Genomic DNA, 19,967 nt, shown 5'->3' on the forward strand with positions numbered 1-19,967 from the left:
CACAGTACATCTAATCAGCTGGGACATCAGATGCAGGGCTTCTGAAAAGCCCTACTGGCTGAAAAACTGAGCAGCAGTTTCTAAACTACACCCCCCCAAAAAAAAGGCTAGGAGCACAACATGGACACATGAATAAAACAGCTGGTTATAAAACTGGGAGCTCTGTCTCAGCTACAGGCAAGTAATTACTAGCAAGTCACAGCTGTGCCCGATCACATGAGCAGGTGAAAATGTGATTGTGATGGGGTGTGATCACACTCTCATCATGCCCCCCCCCCCCACATTCTTCCCATGAGAATTTGCTCAATGCTACTCAAAAGTGGGATTATTTGCTCCAAGAAGAGTTGAGCAATTTGTCCTTGGGAGGCCTCTTTTTAAAAAACACATACAAGCAGAACAGGGGTGGGGAGGGAAGCTAACAAGGCTTTCTGTAGTCAAAAGACAAAGAGCAATGACCGCTGTCAAAGGTGACAATGACATCTAAACAAATTGAGGGGACTTTCTGAAGAGACCTTCAGGACACCAAACAGCAATCCCTTTTCCAGATCTGAAAGACAAGGCAAAAGAAAACAATATTTTGCAGAAAGTGGATACTGGAGCAGGTCATCTTTACTATGATTCTGAATGGCTGGCCCGCATCACATCTAGATAAATGTCACGTAACTAAAAGCTTAAAACATTGCTTTCTGCAAAAAGGATTTTATTTCCAGTTGAGGATTTCACTACTATTCCCTCTCGCAGCTAATCCATTATAGTGCCCTTTCTCGTCCTCTCTTGTGTACAGGGCAGCCTGGCTTACACTCATGGCAGGAAAACGGCTAAACAGCATTTCTCTCCATCAAATGGGTATTGAAATTGGTCTCTTGTGCAGAGTTATTGGTTTCATGTTTGAGGCTGTAGCAGTAATATGCAGTGTTTATGGGAAAAGGCAATAACAGGAGAAGCTAAATGAGATGGAAGCAGTGCTCTACTTGAGCCCTGTATATGCTCTGTGAAGGGGATGGGGCAAAATTCAAAGCACAGCACAGAGGGCTTGAAGGGGACCCTTCCCCCAGTTGCACTTTTCTCCTTGAAGTTTCTTTGCACTCCCCATACCACTTTTAATCAATCAATCTTCCTCTCTCTCAAGCACCAGTTACATGGACGCAGCAGTGAGTGACACCCATGTCTGCAGCCTCACTTCTCGTTTGGTCCTCTGTGGTCCATTGAATAGAGAACTGAACTGTGCAGTGGGACCCCCAGGGTTCAAGCAGTAATCTGACAGCCATGTATTTGAGAGGTCAATTGTAAGTCAGAGTTTGCCAGGCAAACTCCACAGGAAGCCTATGCATTAAACATACTAGCCCCTTGTGAATGTATTCGCTTCTAGGAAAACATGCCTGGCAGACTGGACTTGTGCTCTCCACATCCACATAACTAAGCTATAGAGGCCCTTAGACCGTTAGAAAACAAAGGATTTAAAGGTATGCTAAAGGACGTGACAGAGTTTTGCAGAATCATGCAAGGTGTGAAGAAAGTGGACAGAGTTTTACACCCTCTCATAATATATTAGAACCAAGTGAATATATTAGATCCAGTGAAGCTGAAAGGTGGGAGATTCAGGACAAACAACAAAGAAGTACTTCTGCACAGTCAATGGCACTGCTGTTACAACAGCCATCAATTTAAATGGCTTTGAAAGGGGACTGAACCAGTTCTAAGGGAGCATAAGGCTACCCGTGACTACTAGCCATGATGGTTATATGGTACCTCCAGGATCACAGAAAGTGTTCTTCTCTCAATTCCAGTTGCTAGGAATTGGGATGGAAGGGGATGCTGTTGAGAGGTCAGGAGGGCAGCAACATCAGAACGGTCCTTTTCTGTGGTGGCTCCTCATTTGTGGAATGCTCTCCAAAGGGAGGTTTGCCTGGCAACTTCATTAAACATCTTTAGGCACAGGGTGAAAACTTTCCTCTTTTTCCAGGCCTTTGGCTAATTAAACAATCTATGGCCTTTTAAGCTGTGGGGGGGTATTGTTTTTCTTTGTTATTATGATATGCATTTTTGTGTTTTCATATTGTACACCGCCCTGTGATCTTCAGATAAAGGGCAGTATAGAAATTCAATAAATACTACTACTAATAATAATCTGGTTGGTCACTGTAGCAAACAGGATGCCAGACTAGATCTAGATCTTTGACCTGAGCAATTAGGGCTCTTCTGTTCACATGAGGATAGGAACCATGTTTTCCTCAGGCCTGTGAACATTGTGGCCAATAAATAGGGGGCTGGGTGAGGTTTATCCAAAGGTCTATTGGGAGAAACATTTATGAGCTACTTCTTACTTCCTTTATGTAACTTCTGCTCTGGAATAATGGAGTTCAGAGGTCAGCTGCTTTTGAATAAGCTTGCTAAATCCACATTTGATGAAAATGGACTCAGTTCCCGCAAATATAATTATTAATCTTTTGTACCCTTCCTTCTGGCCTAAGACCTTGAGAGTAACTATGAATCTGCTATTTATGAAATCATCTTCTTTTGTTTGTCTGGATTCTGTTTCTCCAGCGCCCCTGCTTCAAATAAATATCTTATTTTAAGTAAGCAATATAGAGTTCTGCCTGGGCTGTTTCAACTGTATTTTTGCCAAAGCTTTACGGTTGAGCCAGCAAAGGCAGCTGTATTATACAATCTGAAGGTTCCCACTTTTTTGCAAGGAGATTATTCACTGGCAGCAAACAATGGTATTCATTAAAAACAAAATGACAGTTTTCACTATCAGTTTTGAGTCAGTATCACAATTGCTTGCAACTACGACAGGTGAAGTGTCCACATGGGCTTCCTTCCATGAAAACACGTTGTCAGCATTCTATTTAAATGCATTCAACATACATTTGGAAAAGGCACCATATGGCCTTTCCTGGGGTGGGCGGAGAGAAACAAAGTACAATTTGAGTTTCAGGTCCTATGCAGGAGATAACCCTAACTGAACTCAGAAGTACTTACTTCTGAGTAGACATGCATAGGTTTGTGCTATAAAAAGCAGAGAACACCATATGTGAGCTGATCACATACACTTTTTCCTATGCACTAACTTTTTAGCAGTCATCTGGTCTGTCATGCACTTCACTGCTCTGTCACTACCATATGCCCAGCAAGCTCCTTAAAAAAAACTTTCCTAACACAAGGCGGGAGGACAACTAAAAGTATGGTGACTGTATTCAAGAATGAAAGCTTCAAAGAGATGAGGGGCCTACCCAAAAAAAGTCAGCTCAAAGCAACAAAACAGACATGCATATATATTAGCACTCAGTGTGATCATTACAGAACTAGATGGATGAATGATTTGATTCAGCATAAGGTCCTACTCATATACACTCTGTCCCAGAGTGGGCCCAGCTACAGAGGTAACCCAGAACTGAACACTTTTACAAAGAACAGCAAATAATACTATTATTTATTAGATTGACGAGATGGGGCTTTACGAAATACAGGACACATCCTAGCTCACAAACTAAACAGTATACTTGCAAAAACATGGTACGTGTTACTAACATGTAGTTTCTACATGTTAGTAACACATACTATGCAGCCAAAGAAATTAGGCACTCTTGCTTGGCCTTGTGAAAACGCTTGCCTGATGCTTCCAAACCAAGTAAGAGAAGAGATGCTCTGTGATTGGGAGGAAAGTGGGTGGGGAGAGCAAAACCAACCCTTATTTCTTTTACACCCTCGGAGAAAAAGCAAAAAACCGATTTCCATCATCTATGAAGAAACAGGCAGCTATTTCACAAACTGTACATTCAAAATGACAGCATCCTTACCTTCTCATTCCCTCCCACCCCCTTACTTGGAACCAGCCTCTTGGATCGACTACTGGATGATATGCCTGAATGGGCTGAGACAGTCTGAAAATCGAAGGCTTCCCCAGGGTGCTGTTCCTGATGGAATTAGCAGCAGGAGCTGAAAGCTGCATGCAGATAACTTTTCCTTCGTCTTGAAGTGTGTGTAGTGGGGGGAGTGACTACAATGTTTGGATTTGAATAGGAGGGTGATTAGATTAACAGGTTATGCTCTGTCAGAAAGCCTGAGTGTCCTGCAATGTAAATAAATGAGAAATTAGCCTTTCAAGCCTTCTACGCTATGAGATTTATGTACCATGGAGCTGGGGAAGATGATCACCAGTAAGGCTTATGGTAAATATTTGAGTGTGCACACTAGGCAGTTAACTCTCCTGTATATAGGGAAAGACATCACAGGAGTTCATTCTACTTGGCAAAGAACTTAAAACACAATCCTGCTGCTCTTGAAGGACTTTGGCCTCAATTACCCATACTATAGAACTGATAACCATCGAGAAAGCACATCTTGCTCCTGACCCAAAAATGCCTGTGTTCAGACTGCCATCCTCACCTGCCTTGTCAGGGAGTGAGCGCCCTTGAACTCAACAGGAGTTACGTTTGACTAAACACGCCTAAGACTGTGCTGCAAATCCCCAGCTGCTTCCCCAAGCCCGGATTGATTGAGAAGACATGTCATGACTAGCTTGGACTTGAGAAAAGGCAATTGGCAGGAAGGATAGGTGGGCAAGGATGCTTGAGGAAAAGAGCAGAGGATGCTAAAAAAAATAAAACACTAAAAACTGGAGCATGGAACTGGGACTGGGAAATGGGGAGGCTGGCCAGGACTTATGAGAGTTATTTTCTAAAACATGTAGAGGGCACTAGGTTGAAGTCTGCCGCAAACAACACTTAAAATGAGCTCCATGCTTCAGGTTTGCCGAGGCCCTTGAGCAAGCTGTCTTCAGTGAGCTGCACTCCTTCTTCTTTGCCGCTGACCATTTCTTTTCCCTCTCCCTCTGCGCATAATCTGTACCACAAGCCCCTAAGGAGGCAGGTGATGGGAGCAGAAGCCCCCATTAATTTTTCTTATCACTGCTCACTTGAAGAGGGCAGGTGAACAGGCAGCAAGGAGCAAGAGCCAGTCATAAGCGTCAGTAGCAAAGGCCTGGCTGGCATGTGGTCTTTGACCAGTGCCCGGGTATGCTAACCTTTGATGGGCTTTATGCTATTTGGGAGGGCATCATTTAAGAGACATGAGAAGAAGGGAGTGGGATAATGTATATAGAGCCATGAAATGCACAATCTAAAAAAAGGAAAGTGATAGCCACATGAAGCTAAAAAAAAAGAGGAACCAAAAATAAAGTGCCACAGGGACAAGTGGATGCATAAGCCTTAGAGACAAGAGGGGCTAGGAATGGAACAGAAGATAAAAGCCACAGGAATATTCTGGCAGTTATAGTTCCTTTTCTCACTGAAACATTGTGACCTGGTAATCTGATGAAACAACAAGGGCCAATAAGTAGTGTGTATTGATTTGAACCAGCTAGTTCTTTTTAACTGCAAGGTTTCGAGTTCCTGTTGCATTGCTCTATTGAATTTATAGATCTAAGTAATGTTTGATTGTGTTTATTTGCAATAAATTCCACATAATTTGATTGCTATATTCCTAGTCAACTTCATTAAGATCTCGTGAACATCCTTAGTGGTCAATATAAGTCTGCTGTTAAAGTTTCTGTGGTGAATAGAAACTTGTGCAGCAAAAGGCAAGTTGGTATAAGCAGTTATATATTCCAGACTGTAAATGTTACTGTGTTCACTTTTGTTGGTTGGAAAAGAAAAACAGGTATATAAAAAGAGAATTCCTGGATGCCTAGATCCAAGTTTTGGGCAAGTACTCTTTGGTGAGAGAACCCCAGCAGAGACTTGAAGTCTGGACATATGCAGCAAAGTAAAGTGTGGAACTATACAGGCAGTTAGACCTTTAAAATATCCCCTTCTAAGTTGCTTCTAAAGTTCCTCTCTTACCTTAGCATAGAAAGAGACCAGACATTTGGTAAGTTAAAAATGTTTTACTTACAAACTCTTCAAAGGTCAGATTCATATGCTTTTCTGTACAACAGTAAGAAAATGAAGGCAGTAAAACTCAGGTTCAAAAGTGATAAATGTTTCTAAATTATTTGTAAGGAAACACAAAGATGGCTTGCTTAAGCCACACGGTCTGGGCTTAGATCAGCCAGCCCAGACCTCCTTCCTGGTAGGATTCACATGGTGGAATGGGAGAACAAAGGCTTGATCACCCAAGGTAAGGGCTAGCTGAGTCTGGCAGGACATCTTACTCTATGGTCTTAACCCCATCATACATTTTGGTTATAAGAGGCAAGTATAATCCAAATGAAACAATACATTTTAAAAAGCATGGGGGAAGAGATCAGAGTATCAAGTATTGCTATTATTTTTTTTATGAAAACTTCAAAAGAAGCTTTCAGCTTAGTTTGGATTTTACATCTCACTCATATGCAGCACTAGGCTATTGGCTTAGTATTGATTTAGATTGCAGAATCTAGCTCCTGAATACCCAAACACACTTCCTGCAGGATTTTTGCTTTTCTTGTCAGTCTCCCACCCAGTGTTGGGCAGCCCCAAACCTGCTTAGCTTGTAAGATCAGACAAGCTCACAGCTTGAAATGCGATGGCAATTTTTAAAATGATTAAACTCACTGCAACCTATTACAGCAGTTCCAAGAAACAAGGATTCACCTTGAACAGCATCCAAAAGAAGAGCAAAACTCCCAACTTCACAAAATATAAACAATATTGAATACCCACAAGCCATATACAAACAGTGACCCTGATCCAGCTATGCAAGTGCACTGTAGTGAGGGCTGTACACATAGCCCATGCCAGATAATCAGAAAACGTGGCAGATGAAGGATCTGACAGGTGGGGAGATGGACTACAAATTGACAGTATTTTGACCTGAACTACATGCAACACAGCTTGGCAGATGAATCAGGGGGAACCAATTGTACGGTAACAACACCCATAGGTTCATACAGTTCCTCATTCTATTAGAGCGGGGGTGGCTAACATGTGTCCCTCCAGAAGTTGTTGGACTCCAACTCCCATCAGCCCAAGCTGCTATGGCCAAATGGTTAGGGATGACAGGAGCTGTAGTCCAGCAATAGCTGGAACGCCAGTGGTATCCCATTCCTGAATGGGGTGTGTGAATGCAGAAGCCTGCTTCTGTGGACAAATGCTTCTTTCTGGGGCTGGTGATCGACATGAAAAGTGTGCTTCATGAATTTAAAAAAAGGTCTCTGATCCTTCCATGTTATTAGCAGGCCCATGGTAGCAAGATGCTTTTGCTTCCGTGTCTTCTCCCCAAAAACAAACTTTTGCACATCAGACAAGTAGTTGCAGCCAATGATAGGGAAGAGTGAGAGTGATAATTTAAGTTTAAAGACTTACCACAACCTAGGAATGGGCAAACCTGTTGGTTTTGATTTCTCTCAGGTTCTCACTTCTCCAATTTTAAGTTCTCCATATTTCTGTTATCAATTTGAGAATTAAGAAAAAAAAGTCCTCTTGAAAATTCAGCAGCATTTGAATTGTATGCAATTTTACTTAATAGACACATTTTTACACATTGATTTTTCCCTTATGTAATGCAATTTTACATGCTATTTTCACTAATATGCACACTTTAGTCTAGCAAGCACATTTCTGAACACTTTACGTGGCTGGAAAAATGTGCTGCAAAATTCAGAGGGTGTGTATTTCAAAGAGTGGTTGTCTCTTGGTTCATGTATTCTATCAGAAAGTACAAATTAGGTAGGTTCACCTTTAAACGTGAACTGAATAGCATTTCTCCCCCCACTCCTAACTTCCTGCAGATGCCAAGTGTCTGAGACCCTCTTGGAGATAAGTCTTGCCTCTTCCTTCTCTGTGCCAATGGGGAAATGGCCGCTCAGCTGATCTTCAGGTTAACACCACTGTTGATAGGTGTGGTGGCTTCACGTGGAGCACGGTCAACACCATCTCTGGGAAGCAAAAGAGGCTGGGGAAGGTGCAGGATGCTAAACCTATTTCAGTCACTATGGTGACAGGATGCAAAGTCCTGTTTTGTAGAAGGAACACCAAGAGCTGTGGCTTGTCACACCGCGGCGGAGGAAGCTATTCTACCCACCTATTAAGGTACAAGAGCTCAGTGCTCCTTTGCATCCTGTCACCAAGTCTACATTGGACACACCAGACTAGAGAATCACTTGCTCAGGCAATCTAGCCACTCTAAATTCCTAAAAACATCATTTGGGGGCATTGAAAAGAAATAAAGACAAGCAATATGACCAGTGGGGAAACATGAAAACATATTCACCCCCTCAAGCTGAGTGTGGTAGCTGATGAAGCAGTTCTGTTAACACAAGGATTCCTGGCTGTATAACAGAACTTTTCCTCTCTCTCCTCTCTCCACAAGGCTCCTAAATCTGTTCTGAGGTTCCCCCAAATCTCTGGAGAAGATTTGGAGAGGATGTGGTGGGTGCACAGACAGAGGAGAGGGGGGGTGGAGTTCCACGGGGCAAAAGAAAATCCTTGCACTAATGGAAATACTTTGTTGGATACCGTCCACTGTTTGCATGATACAGTATAACCCTACCAAGATTTCCCAAAGGCTACTTTGCACAGTTTCCTTCAACATTCCCAAACAAACATATTCAAGCCAGTTTTTCACATTAACTGCTTCCGGCCGTGAACATTGCACACCATCTGCATTATTTCTGCTTCTGCCACCCCCGTCAAAAACCAAGTAGCTGCTCGGTTGGTCTTCCTCGCTGAATTCATCTATCTCTTGTTGCCATAAAACAAGCTTTCTGAAACCTCACATTCCCTCCGTATCTTTCTCTGGAGCATGAGAAAAGTTGTTTCTGGGCCCCACTCTCTGACTCAGCGGATTAAATAGACTTTGTTGGGATTACAGCTGCCAATCAAGTTCAAGTGCATTTTTAATAGTTTAATTTGTGGCACAGGGTTTCAAATAAAATCATCAAGTGCAGTCGATTAAACTCATTAAGTCCTTACGGACTTGCCTGTGTGCAGTGCTGTTATCAGATTCCGAGACATGAGAATTAATTAGGCCTCTGTTATCCTTTGTATGGATTAGCGTGCTAGGCCCAGAGGCCTGGCGTTTTTCTGTGAATACACTAGGCCTATAATCTCTTTACCAGCCCTACTGGGAGAGGCAGCGGCCTAAAGAGATTTCTTCAACATTCCTCAAAGATCAAACTACAACCAATTTCACATTCTCTGACATTTTTATTTAAATAAAGTCCTGTGCAAATAAGTCACTTTGCCCTGAAGAATACAGGAAGGTGGAAAGGCCTAGATTCTTAAGTTATGGACTACCCTCTGAGGAGCACCTATTTGATTTTTGGGAAGGAAGTGAAACCTTGGTTCCTTTGAAGTAGTCCAGGAAAGGTGCTGACCATATCACTCCACTTTTGCTAATCTTGTATTTGCAGTTGCTAATTATTACTGCAACCTTTTTTTTGGCTTTACTGTTTTCATCCTTGCTTTATAGAACTCTTTGTTTTCTTGTAAACTGCCTAGGAAGCCTTTTGGATACGAAGGGAAGGTAAAAAAAAAAATTAAATTCAATAAATAATCAGTCTAGTAAATACAGCTGGCATCCTGTATTTGCAGCTTCCATGTGAAATATTAGCACACGGATTATAATTGTACATGAAGGGAATGGGAACAGAACATTCCTGGCTCTTAATCGGGTACAACCTTACAGCAGTTGTGTTGTGCTGGATTTGATGACAGGATGTCAGTTTGTCTTGTCTAGCATTTATCATGGTTTGAAATCACTACGCACATCGTGCATCAAATATATTTTGTTCTTATGTATGGTTGTGCACCCTAAGGGTCAGTCTTACAGCCCAGTCTACTGTAAGTTTACTGAAAAACACCACTAACAGGTCACAGTCACCAATGCCCTGCTAACCTCCAGTTTAGACTACTGTAATGCATTCTACATGGGGCTGCCCTTGAAAATGGTTCAGTAATTGTGATTGGTGCAAAATGCAGCCACCAGGGTGCTGATGGGGGCAACGAGTCAGGTGTACGTAATCTCAATTTTACAACTACATTGGGTGCAGATTGTGCTCAAGGTGCTTAGACCTAAAGCCCTTAATGCCTAGGGCCTAAATATATCAGAGAATACCTGCTCTTCATGCCTTGAGATTTGCAGACAAAGTCCTCGGAATGGTCCCTGCACAGTGTAAAACACAGCAGCTCAGGGAAGAGTGTGCGTTTTCTGGTGAAATTCATTTCCCACTAAGGTACATCTGACTTCTCCAATATATTATTTTTGGAAATGGGTTAACATCTCTTTTGTCAGGATTCTGGAGGAGAGGTGTGGTGAAGAATTGTTAGCTGACAAATAATTTGATGCCACCCTTTTCTGCTGTTCTTAGAGTTATGGCATTATTCTGATTATATTTTGTTTGTATTTAATTCTATTGTTTTCAGTATGTTTATATTGAAGTAAAATGTCCTGGGGCCTTATTGGCAAAAGGCAGTATATAAGACAAGACAAACAAACAAACAAACAAATTTCAGTAAGACTTTCTTTCGCTTAAACAGCCCTAGTATCCTAGTAAATTACAATAAGTGTATTTCATTGAAATTATACTCTCCAGTCTTTCCTTTCTAGAGGGAAGTTCATTGAGCATGTGGCAGCAGAACAATGTCAGGCATTTTCATTCCCATTTTATTTACTGATAATGATAATAAATGTTTGTTAGCTTGTTATCTCTTTTTCTAATTTCCATCAACACTTCCTCATGTTCATTCCCCTCAGAGAAGAGATACTTTCCACCTCCACTGAACTTCTCACGGCCCTGGCCATTTTTACTTAGCATGCAAGGAGTTGGCTGGAGCTAATCCAACCCGAAGGGCTGTGGGCATGGCCAGGCAAGTGAGGAGGCACTGGGTAGACCAGGCCTAGGCAAACTCGGCTCTCCAGATGCTTTGGGACTACAATTCCCATGATCCCTAGCTAACAGGACCAGTGGTCAGGGATGAGGGAATTGTAGTCCCAAAACATCTGGAGGGCCGAGTTTGCCTATACCTGGTGTAGACTGTGGCACTGAGACCCATCCGAAAATGGGCCAAGAGTCCCAGCCTACTTTTTGAGAAATGCCGATGTATATGGAACTGCTGGGAGACTAGCCAGAGCCTTGGCAACACATTCATCAACAGACACTTCAACTGTATATTTCTTGAAGTTTGCAGGACCTACCATCTCTGTATGTCTATGATACTTCCACTTTGTATACCCCTACTGAACAGGTTTGGAATCACGGTGTATTTTTGGATCTGGCATACTCCTGGAGAAGCAGCCAGCTGTGGTAGCAGTGGCAAGAGGTAGGAGTGTGTTTTACCATCTATATTTACTACAGGTAAGCAAAGACATGCTTTTGTAACCTTCACACATTAACCGTGAGAGTGTGCTCCTTTCAGGACATGTAGCTCTTATTAATATATTATTGAAAAGCAAACCTTTTGGAATATACATATGAAGTGTGCTTCCATATTTTGATTCAGAAAAAGATGCATTTCAACTATTGCATCAGGACTTGGGGAAACAAAGGAGGGCAACCCCAGCATACGCAGTGGCAGAGCTTCATGCTCCGGCCCTGGGGGGCGGAGAGCAGGTGAAGTGGGGCTGGTGCGCGTCCTGGGGGCGTGGCATCCAGTGCTGGGGGGGGGGGACAACCATGATGGCACCCCACCTGGATTGCGCTGCTGGGGGCGGTGTGCTCCCCCTGCACTCCTCTTCTTCCTCCAGTGAGCGTACGTACATCTCTCCCCAACCAAATGACGTCACTGAAGACACCAACCATCAGATTGCTTTTTGCAGCAAGGGGTTGGCCTCAGGCACAGGTTTCAACATGAGCACAAATTACTTGGATATAATGTGCCAGTTGAGTGTTTTGCACAAGCAGGGGAACAAATGGCATAACAAGGAAACCATGTTAGTGATTTGTTCAGAGGAGGGAGTACAGTGCTTTAGGCAGAGCCCTAAGGTGGGATTTCTTTGGTCTTTAAGGATATAGTTATTTACATTCACCAATAAGGCCAGCCACTCACAGGGTTTGCTAAACGAGGCTTTGTCCAAGAGCATTTTTCCAGAGACATAAATTATTTTTGATAGGCCAGCTGCCAGCATACCCACTCAGCAAATGTATGGCAACGTTACAGCACATTGTAAAAAGAGTGATGAACTTAAGGGGATGAGGAAAAGTAATCCTTACTGCAGCTGGCAAGAGTTTTACACTCTCTAACGGCCCTGGCAAATTGCATTTGCAGGGAGTTCAGCTTTGGCAATTTTCAAGCTCACTCACTTGGGCCTACCAGTTCTTGCTTTGGTTTATTACAGAGGTTTAAACATATGGGCCCATGACCTCCAAGTCTGTGACTCCCCAAGGTGACTTCAACAATCAAGTCCAGTTACAGTATTTCTTCCCTCGCTCTTCCCCTCCTCCCATTTCCCTTAACTTCCATTTCCTTGCTGACAGAGTTACAGAGCCATTCAGGGGCTGTGCCTGGTGTAGCAAATAGTTCAAGGCCTTGTCTGGACCCCTGCAGATGTGGAGGTCTGACATGCATCAGATCTGAGCAGTCTATACCGTATTGCCCACTTCATCAGCACTGTGATAAGAATCACACGATAGTCATGAACAACTTGTCTGTGGTGTGTTGCAGGAGCAATAAGGTTTCTCATGCCCAGTGTGTTATGAACCATACTGTTATCGTTTCTGCTGTTTAGCCCAAGCCTGGGGGGGGGGGGGGGAATGAAGCACAATAATGCAAGTGTGCAGAACCAGTAATTGTGTATATAGACTTGTCTCCTTTTATTTATTTATTTTTAAAGGGTTTCACCTATACTTTTGGCCAACTTTGTTTGCTTCCAACCAGATATCCACCATTCTCCTAATTTACATGTGCTCCAGTGCCTCTTGAAAGTCACCCAAATCAATGTTAATTCTTTCCAAGATCTTGGAAATTTAAGTTGTATAAGCAGGCATGAATTTGCCACTTTGTCTTGTTTAAAGTGGTACAGCCTGCTTACTTGAGGAAAGGGAGCAACCCCTGGAAACTAGAGAGATGTTTCCCTTCCCAACATCAAACATCAGATAAAATGCTTCCACTGTCTTATATTTATCTAAAACAAAGCTGCATACAAGGAAGAGGGAGGCCCTGGGCTTTCCCCTCACTTCAACTTCCAATAATCTCCACTGATCCCAGAGGACGCTACAACTTTTGTTTAAGACTCTGGTGACCCTACCCTTGCTTTTCACCTCCCCTATAATTTCCGTATAGTATTTATAGGCTGCTCTATAATAGTTTCTCAGGGCAGCTCACAACAGAAGATAAAATACATATGCATACATACATCATTGTATTTGTATGCTGCCTTTCCATAATTAAAACCATGCTCAAGTTGGCTTACAACATGAACAAAATTACATAATTACAGGTATAAAAAGTAGACATAAAGATGAAATAAAACATCAAAAAGTGCACAATCAAATCAATCTCCACATAAATCATAATAAGATCTAAAATAAAGATACAAAATGTACATCAATAACAGAAACAACCCCACCCCACAACGAAACCCCCTAAACAATGCCCTAGCCCAAGAGTTTGTTCAGCAACCTCAGCTTTTGCAGCTGGAGTCAGTCAAGCCCCTGTCCTCCCAGGCCAGGTGGAAAAAGGGCTGCAAGGCAGGCAGCAGGTCTTCCAAGTCTCACAGCCAGTATAACATTCACAATTACTTTTCTTTATTTTCTTTCCCCCTTCATTTCCAAATGTTTTGCATTTATAGCACAATTATATAGTGTCTATTCAAAAGTAAGTCTCATTGAATTAGGTGAGTCCCACTGAATTAAGTGAGACTTACTACCAGATAAGTGGGTCTTTAGACTCAGTTTGTATTACTATATATGGGGTTACTGTATCCCTGAAAGGATGCTATGGGGTAAGTCAAGCTGCGTGGTGAGACCATCTATCAACTTTGTATCTGAATACAGGATTGTATCCACCTTTTCCACATCCAAGACCTTTCCTTTTAATGTTTGTGCCTCACTTTTCTTTCCAAAAGTAAAGTCAAAAGCTGCTAACAATAATTTTAGTGTTTGTATGTATGTGTTGCAAAGAGAGGGAGAAAAGCAGGGAGGAGAATGGCAATAAAATTGTACAATAACATCAATAAAATTTCAGTTCAGTTCCTAAGGGAAAACCCAACTATTCAATTAATAAACATATTACAAAGTCCATAAACATTAAATCAATAAATTCCTGCAGTGTGAATATTTCAATAAATAACAAGGGGATAATAAAACACAAGACATACTTTAGTCAAAAATATGTACTCTCATGCGCTCCCTCAACTAATATATTGGAGCATGCCATTATGGTTATAATCCTGTACATAGTTACATGGGAGGCAGTCCCATTAAACTCAGTGGGCTCACTTCTGAGTAGGCACATATAAAATGGCACTGTGCAGCAGACAAATTCATCCTACAAACAGCAGGAGCCCAAAGGAAAGGACCAGGCTGTTATAGGGCCCTCTAATAAGGCCCACTGTTTATCTAAAAGGTTGACCGTTGTAGTTAAATATTTGTACAAAATAAACAGCACCAATTTCATTACTGCAATGTGCTTAATGTGGAGCTTCAGTTGAAGACAACTTGGAGGCTGCAGCTAGTGCAGAATGAAGTGGCTAGGCAGCCATGTGGAATATTGTTGTTGCCATGTTGCTGGAAGCATGAAACACCATTTCTAAAAGAACTACTGGTCTGGAGAAAATTTATCCTGATGTTTTTTCTACCATTCCGCCTCCATACAAAAAAGCCGCATCTGAAAATTTTCAAAGAGGAGATAAAATATCAGTGGGTGGAGTGCAGGTTTGTGTGTGTGTGTGTGTGTGTGCTTAGCTTACTTTCAAGGTGCCTAAATGTGCCAATAGAACATGGTAAAATCATTTTAAGAACATGAGAAGTATATGCTGAATCAGGCCAATGGCCCATCTAGTCCAGCGTCCTATTTCCATAGTGGTCAGTCAGAATATACCTATGGAAAGCCCAAAAGCAGGCGCTTAGTACAACTGCACACTCTCCATTTGCAATCCCAGCAGTGGCCATCTGCAAAGCTACCTCATAAAAAAATGGCAGCCAAAGGCAATGTCTCCTATACTTGATATTCCTTCTTTACCAAAAAGGAGGTCAGTTTCTACTTGCATATGCCTCCTTGACAGAAACAAACTAAGGAGCTATGATATGCTTTGTGGCCAGTTCTTGTGTTCCATCAGCAAGGGCATATAAACTGCCATAAGGGTAAGGGAACCTCTTGCCCTCCAGATGACATTAACTTCAACTCCCATCAGCCCTAGCCAGCAGTCAGTGATGATGGTAGCTATAGCCTAGCAATCTCTGGAAAGTCACAGATTCCCCACCCCAGAACTGCTGGCTGAAAGCAAAGGATCTCTCTCTCTGCCTCTTTTCTTTGTGAATGACAAGAGTGTCTCTATATGACAGAGGCCATTGATGCTTCAGCCACCGAGCTGCCAATTCAGTGAGTCATTCTGGAGAGATTAACAGTATGGAAAGGGGAAAAGGTGGGCACTTATCCACCAGGTCCGTACATAGCACAGTTGTTGGTGGGCAACAATTTCCCTCCAGTGAAGGCTGAAGCAGTGCTGGATGGAGTTTCTGGAACTGCCATGTGCAGCCTCTGCGTGTCCCTTTGCTGAGAGAAATGACTGTAGAATGTGTGTGGCCTTCACAAAGCCAGGCTGCCAGGAGAAGGATGCTGTGCCTGTGTTGTGGAAGACGCCTGTGCGTGAATTTGTTTTATGTGTGTAGATCAGTGCACGCTGACCAACACAGTCTTCGCAGTAAGGCTCTATTCCGATGGCATGAGTGTCACGACGACCGGTAGATTCTTATCTGTTGCAGCCTTCATCCACCTTCACAACCATTGTAACATACCACTTGTTATCTTTCGCCTGTTCTGCCATTAAGGACTTCTTGGATCATTCTTTGTCTAGCTCCTCCCCCTTGACCTTACCACCTTCAGTGACCCTACTGGGAATATGAGACTCCCGATGGTTTCACTCACAAGGATCATAGGAATGTGCAAGCCCACTCACCACAACCAGGTGATGATCCAAAAACCCATCCCAAACCCAAACCCCAAAAAGTCCCATGGCCATTGGCAAATGGTAATCTTGAAATCTTGAAACCCCTAGTCATGAACTGGCACATGGGCAGTGGATACAGACTCACTTGTTCTGACTCAAGGAATGAGGCAGTTCAGTATCTCGGCAGCTGTATCCATGACTAAGCATTCCTATTTAGGATCCACTCTGCTCACCTCGAAATGGGGGAAGGCCTAGAAAAGGTGCCCTAAACATAGTCTGCCTCCCTTTTTCTCTGACTGGATTACTGTGCCCAGTGGGGTCACCACCCAGTCATCGTAAAAGACAAATGAACTTTGGAACATGGAATATACGGACTTTGTTGGATAACGCAGATAATGAGCATCCCAAATGGAAGACTGCCATCATTGCAAGAGAGTTGCAATGTTTTAACATCGATATTGCAGCACTTCAAGAAACTCAAAGAGCAGGAGAAGGACAACTAAAGGAAGAAAGAGGAGGCTACAAATTATTTTGGAAAGGTCTATCTGAACAAGAACGTTAAATACATGGAGTAGGCTTTGCTATCAAAAAACCATCTTGTGGAGCTCTTGTCAGAAGTCCTTACCGACATTAATGAGCAACTTTAAACCCTTCGCCAAAAACCAACAGGCTACTATTTTAAGCACTTATGCACCAACACTGGATGCCGATTCTCAGCTGGATGCCATTCTATCAGAGATGCCTAAGGCCTGGGTGATTTTAATGCAAGAGTTGGGTGAGATTTTGATCAGTGGTCTGGGACTATTGGGAAAGAAGGAACTGGCAACAGCAACCAGAATGCAATCTTACTTTTGACTATATGTGCAGCGCACAACCTTGTTATTACCAACACATTTTTTTCGACAAAAAAAAATAAATTTAAAGAGATTTGGGAACAGCATGGGCAAAGGTCTACTTGCACAAGCTAAAGCTGCATAGTTATTTAGTTGAATACTCGTGCACACGCCTAACATTTTTGGCCCAGTATTACTTATGAGGGCTACTCATGGCAGCAGAGCAAGGAAACACATATACTTATCAAGAGAGAGAGAAGAAAAAGAAGCTGAGAATGTTTGTTTTGATAGAAGCAACTAATTCAAGATTCTAAAACATGGGTCCCCCTTCATGGATCACTGCCTTGCCGTGGTGAAGGGGCTTGAATAACTCAGAGAAGCTATGAACTATGCCGAGCAGGGCACCCAAGATGAACAGGTCATAGTGGAGAGTTTTGACCAAACGTGATCCACCTGGGGGAGAAACCGGCAAGCCACTCCAGTATCCCTGCCAAGAAAACTCCATGGACAAAGACAACAGGCATATAAAAGTTATGACGCTGGAAGATGAGCCCCTCAGGTCGGAAGGCGTCCAACATGCTACTGGGGAAGAGCGGAGGACAAGTACAAGTAGATCCAGAGCTGATGAAGCGGCTGGGCCAAAGCCGAAAGGACGCTCAGTTGCGGATATGCATGGAAGCGAAAGGAAAGTCCAATGCTGTAAAGAAAAATATTGCATAGGAACCTGGAATGTAAGAACCATGAATCTGGGTAAGTTGGATGTGGTCAAAAATGAGATGGCAAGAATAAATATTGACATCCTGGGAATCAGTGAACTGAAATGGACGGGAATGGGCGAATTCAGTTCGGATGACTATCATATCTACTACTGTGGGCAAGAAACCCGTAAAAGAAATGGAGTGGCCCTCATAGTCAACAAAAGAGTGGTGAAAGCTGTACTGGGATGCAATCTCAAAAATGATAGAATGATCTCGATACGAATCCAAGGCAGACCTTTTAACATCACAGTAATCCAAGTTTATGCACCAACTACTGGTGCTGAAGAAACTGAAATTGACCAATTCTATGAAGACTTACAAGACCTTATAGAAGTGACACCAAAGAAGGATGTTCTTCTCATTATAGGGGATTGGAATGCTAAAGTAGGGAATAAAGAGATAAAAGGAACAACTGGCAAGTTTGGCCTTGGAGATCAAAACGAAGCAGGGCAAAGGCTAATAGAGTTCTGTCAAGAGAACAAGCTGGTCATCACAAACACGCTTTTCCAACAACACAAGAGACGACTCTACACATGGACATCACCAGATGGGCAACATCGAAATCAGATTGATTATATTCTCTGCAGCCAAAGATGGAGCTCTATACAATCAGCAAAAACAAGACCTGGAGATGACTGTGGCTCAGATCATCAGCTTCTTATAGCAAAATTCAAGCTTAAACTGAAGAAAGTAGGAAAAACCACTGGGCCGGTAAAATACAATCTAAACCAAATCCCTTATGAATACGCAGTGGAAGTGAGGAACAGGTTTAAGGATTTAGATTTGCTGGACAGAGTGCCTGAAGAACTATGGGTGGAGGCTCGCAACATTATACAGGAGGCAGCAACTAAAACCATCCCAATGAAAAAGAAATGCAAGAAAGCAAAGTGGCTGTCCAACGAGGCCTTACAAATAGCGGGGGAGAGAAGGCAAGCAAAATGCGAGGGAGATAGTGAAAGATACAGGAAATTGAATGCAGATTTCCAAAGAATAGCAAGGAGAGACAAGAAGGCCTTCTTAAACGAGCAATGCAAAGAAATAGAGGAAAACAACAGAATGGGAAGAACCAGAGATCTGTTCAAGAAAATCGGAAATATGAAAGGAACATTTCGTACAAAGATTACCATAATAAAGGACAAAAGTGGTAATGACCTAACAGAAGCAGAAGACATCAAGAAGAGGTGGCAAGAATACACAGAGGAATTATACCAGAAAGATATGGATGTCTCGTACACCCCAGGTAGTGTGATTGCTGACCTTGAGCCAGACATCCTGGAGAGTGAAGTCAAATGGGCCTTAGAAAGCACTGCAAATAACAAGGCCAGTGGAAGTGATGGTATTCCAGCTGAACTATTTAAAATTTTAAAAGATGATGCTGTTAAGGTGCTACACTCAATATGCCAGCAAGTTTGGAAAACTCAGCAGTGGCCAGAGGATTGGAGAAGATCAGTCTACATCCCAATCCCAAAGAAGGGCAGTGCCAAAGAATGCTCCAACTACCGCACAATTGCACTCATTTCACACGCTAGCAAGGTTATGCTTAAAATTCTACAAGGAAGGCTCAAGCAGTATGTGGACCGAGAACTCCCAGAAGTGCAAGCTGGATTTAGAAGAGGCAGAGGAACCAGAGACCAAATTGCAAACATGCGCTGGATTATGGAGAAAGCTAGAGAGTTCCAGAAAGACATCTACTTCTGCCTCATTGACTATGCAAAAGCCTTTGACTTTGTCGACCACAGCAAACTATGGCAAGTTCTTAAAGAAATGGGAGTGCCTGATCACCTCATCTGTCTCCTGAGAAATCTCTATGTGGGACAAGAAGCTACAGTTAGAACTGGATATGGAACAACTGATTGGTTCAAAATTGGGAAAGGAGTACGACAAGGCTGTATAATGTCTCCCTGCTTATTTAACTTATATGCAGAATTCATCATGCGAAAGGCTGGGCTGGATGAATCCGAAGCCGGAATTAAGATTGCCAGAAGAAATATCAACAACCTCAGATATGCAGATGACACAACCTTGATGGTAGAAAGTGAGGAGGAATTAAAGAACCTTTTATTGAGGGTGAAAGAGGAGAACGCAAAATATGGTCTGAAGCTCAACATCAAAAAAACGAAGATCATGGCCACTGGTCCCATCACCTCCTGGCAAATAGAAGGGGAAGAAATGGAGGCAGTAAGAGATTTTACTTTCTTGGGCTCCATGATCACTGCAGATGGTGACAGCAGTCACGAAATTAAAATATGCCTGCTTCTTGGGAGAAAAGCAATGACAAACCTAGACAGCATCTTAAAAAGTAGAGACATCATCTTGCCAACAAAGGTCCGTATAGTTAAAGCTATGG

The 19,967-nt window shown here is 42.6% G+C and overlaps 1 protein-coding gene across 3 annotated transcripts in view; it reads left to right on the forward strand.

The window, feature by feature from the left end:
- Nucleotides 1-7,937: 7,937 nt before the first annotated feature.
- LOC310757564 (clathrin heavy chain 2-like) overlaps nucleotides 7,938-19,967 on the forward strand; it is a 48,787-nt gene continuing 36,757 nt past the window's right edge. The window contains exons 1-2 of one of the 3 annotated variants that reach the window (XM_083602795.1): nucleotides 7,938-8,012; nucleotides 11,169-11,243. The gene's annotated coding sequence lies outside the window, so the exon portion shown is untranslated. Of the gene's footprint in view, nucleotides 8,013-9,315; nucleotides 9,448-9,903; nucleotides 10,157-11,168; nucleotides 11,244-19,967 lie in introns of those variants that run through there. The other 2 variants (XM_083602791.1, XM_083602793.1) reach the window with 2 other exon arrangements.

The sequence above is a fragment of the Podarcis filfolensis genome (genome assembly GCF_964270895.1).
Source record: "Podarcis filfolensis genome assembly, chromosome: 2".
NCBI classification, from domain to species: domain Eukaryota; kingdom Metazoa; phylum Chordata; class Lepidosauria; order Squamata; family Lacertidae; genus Podarcis; species Podarcis filfolensis.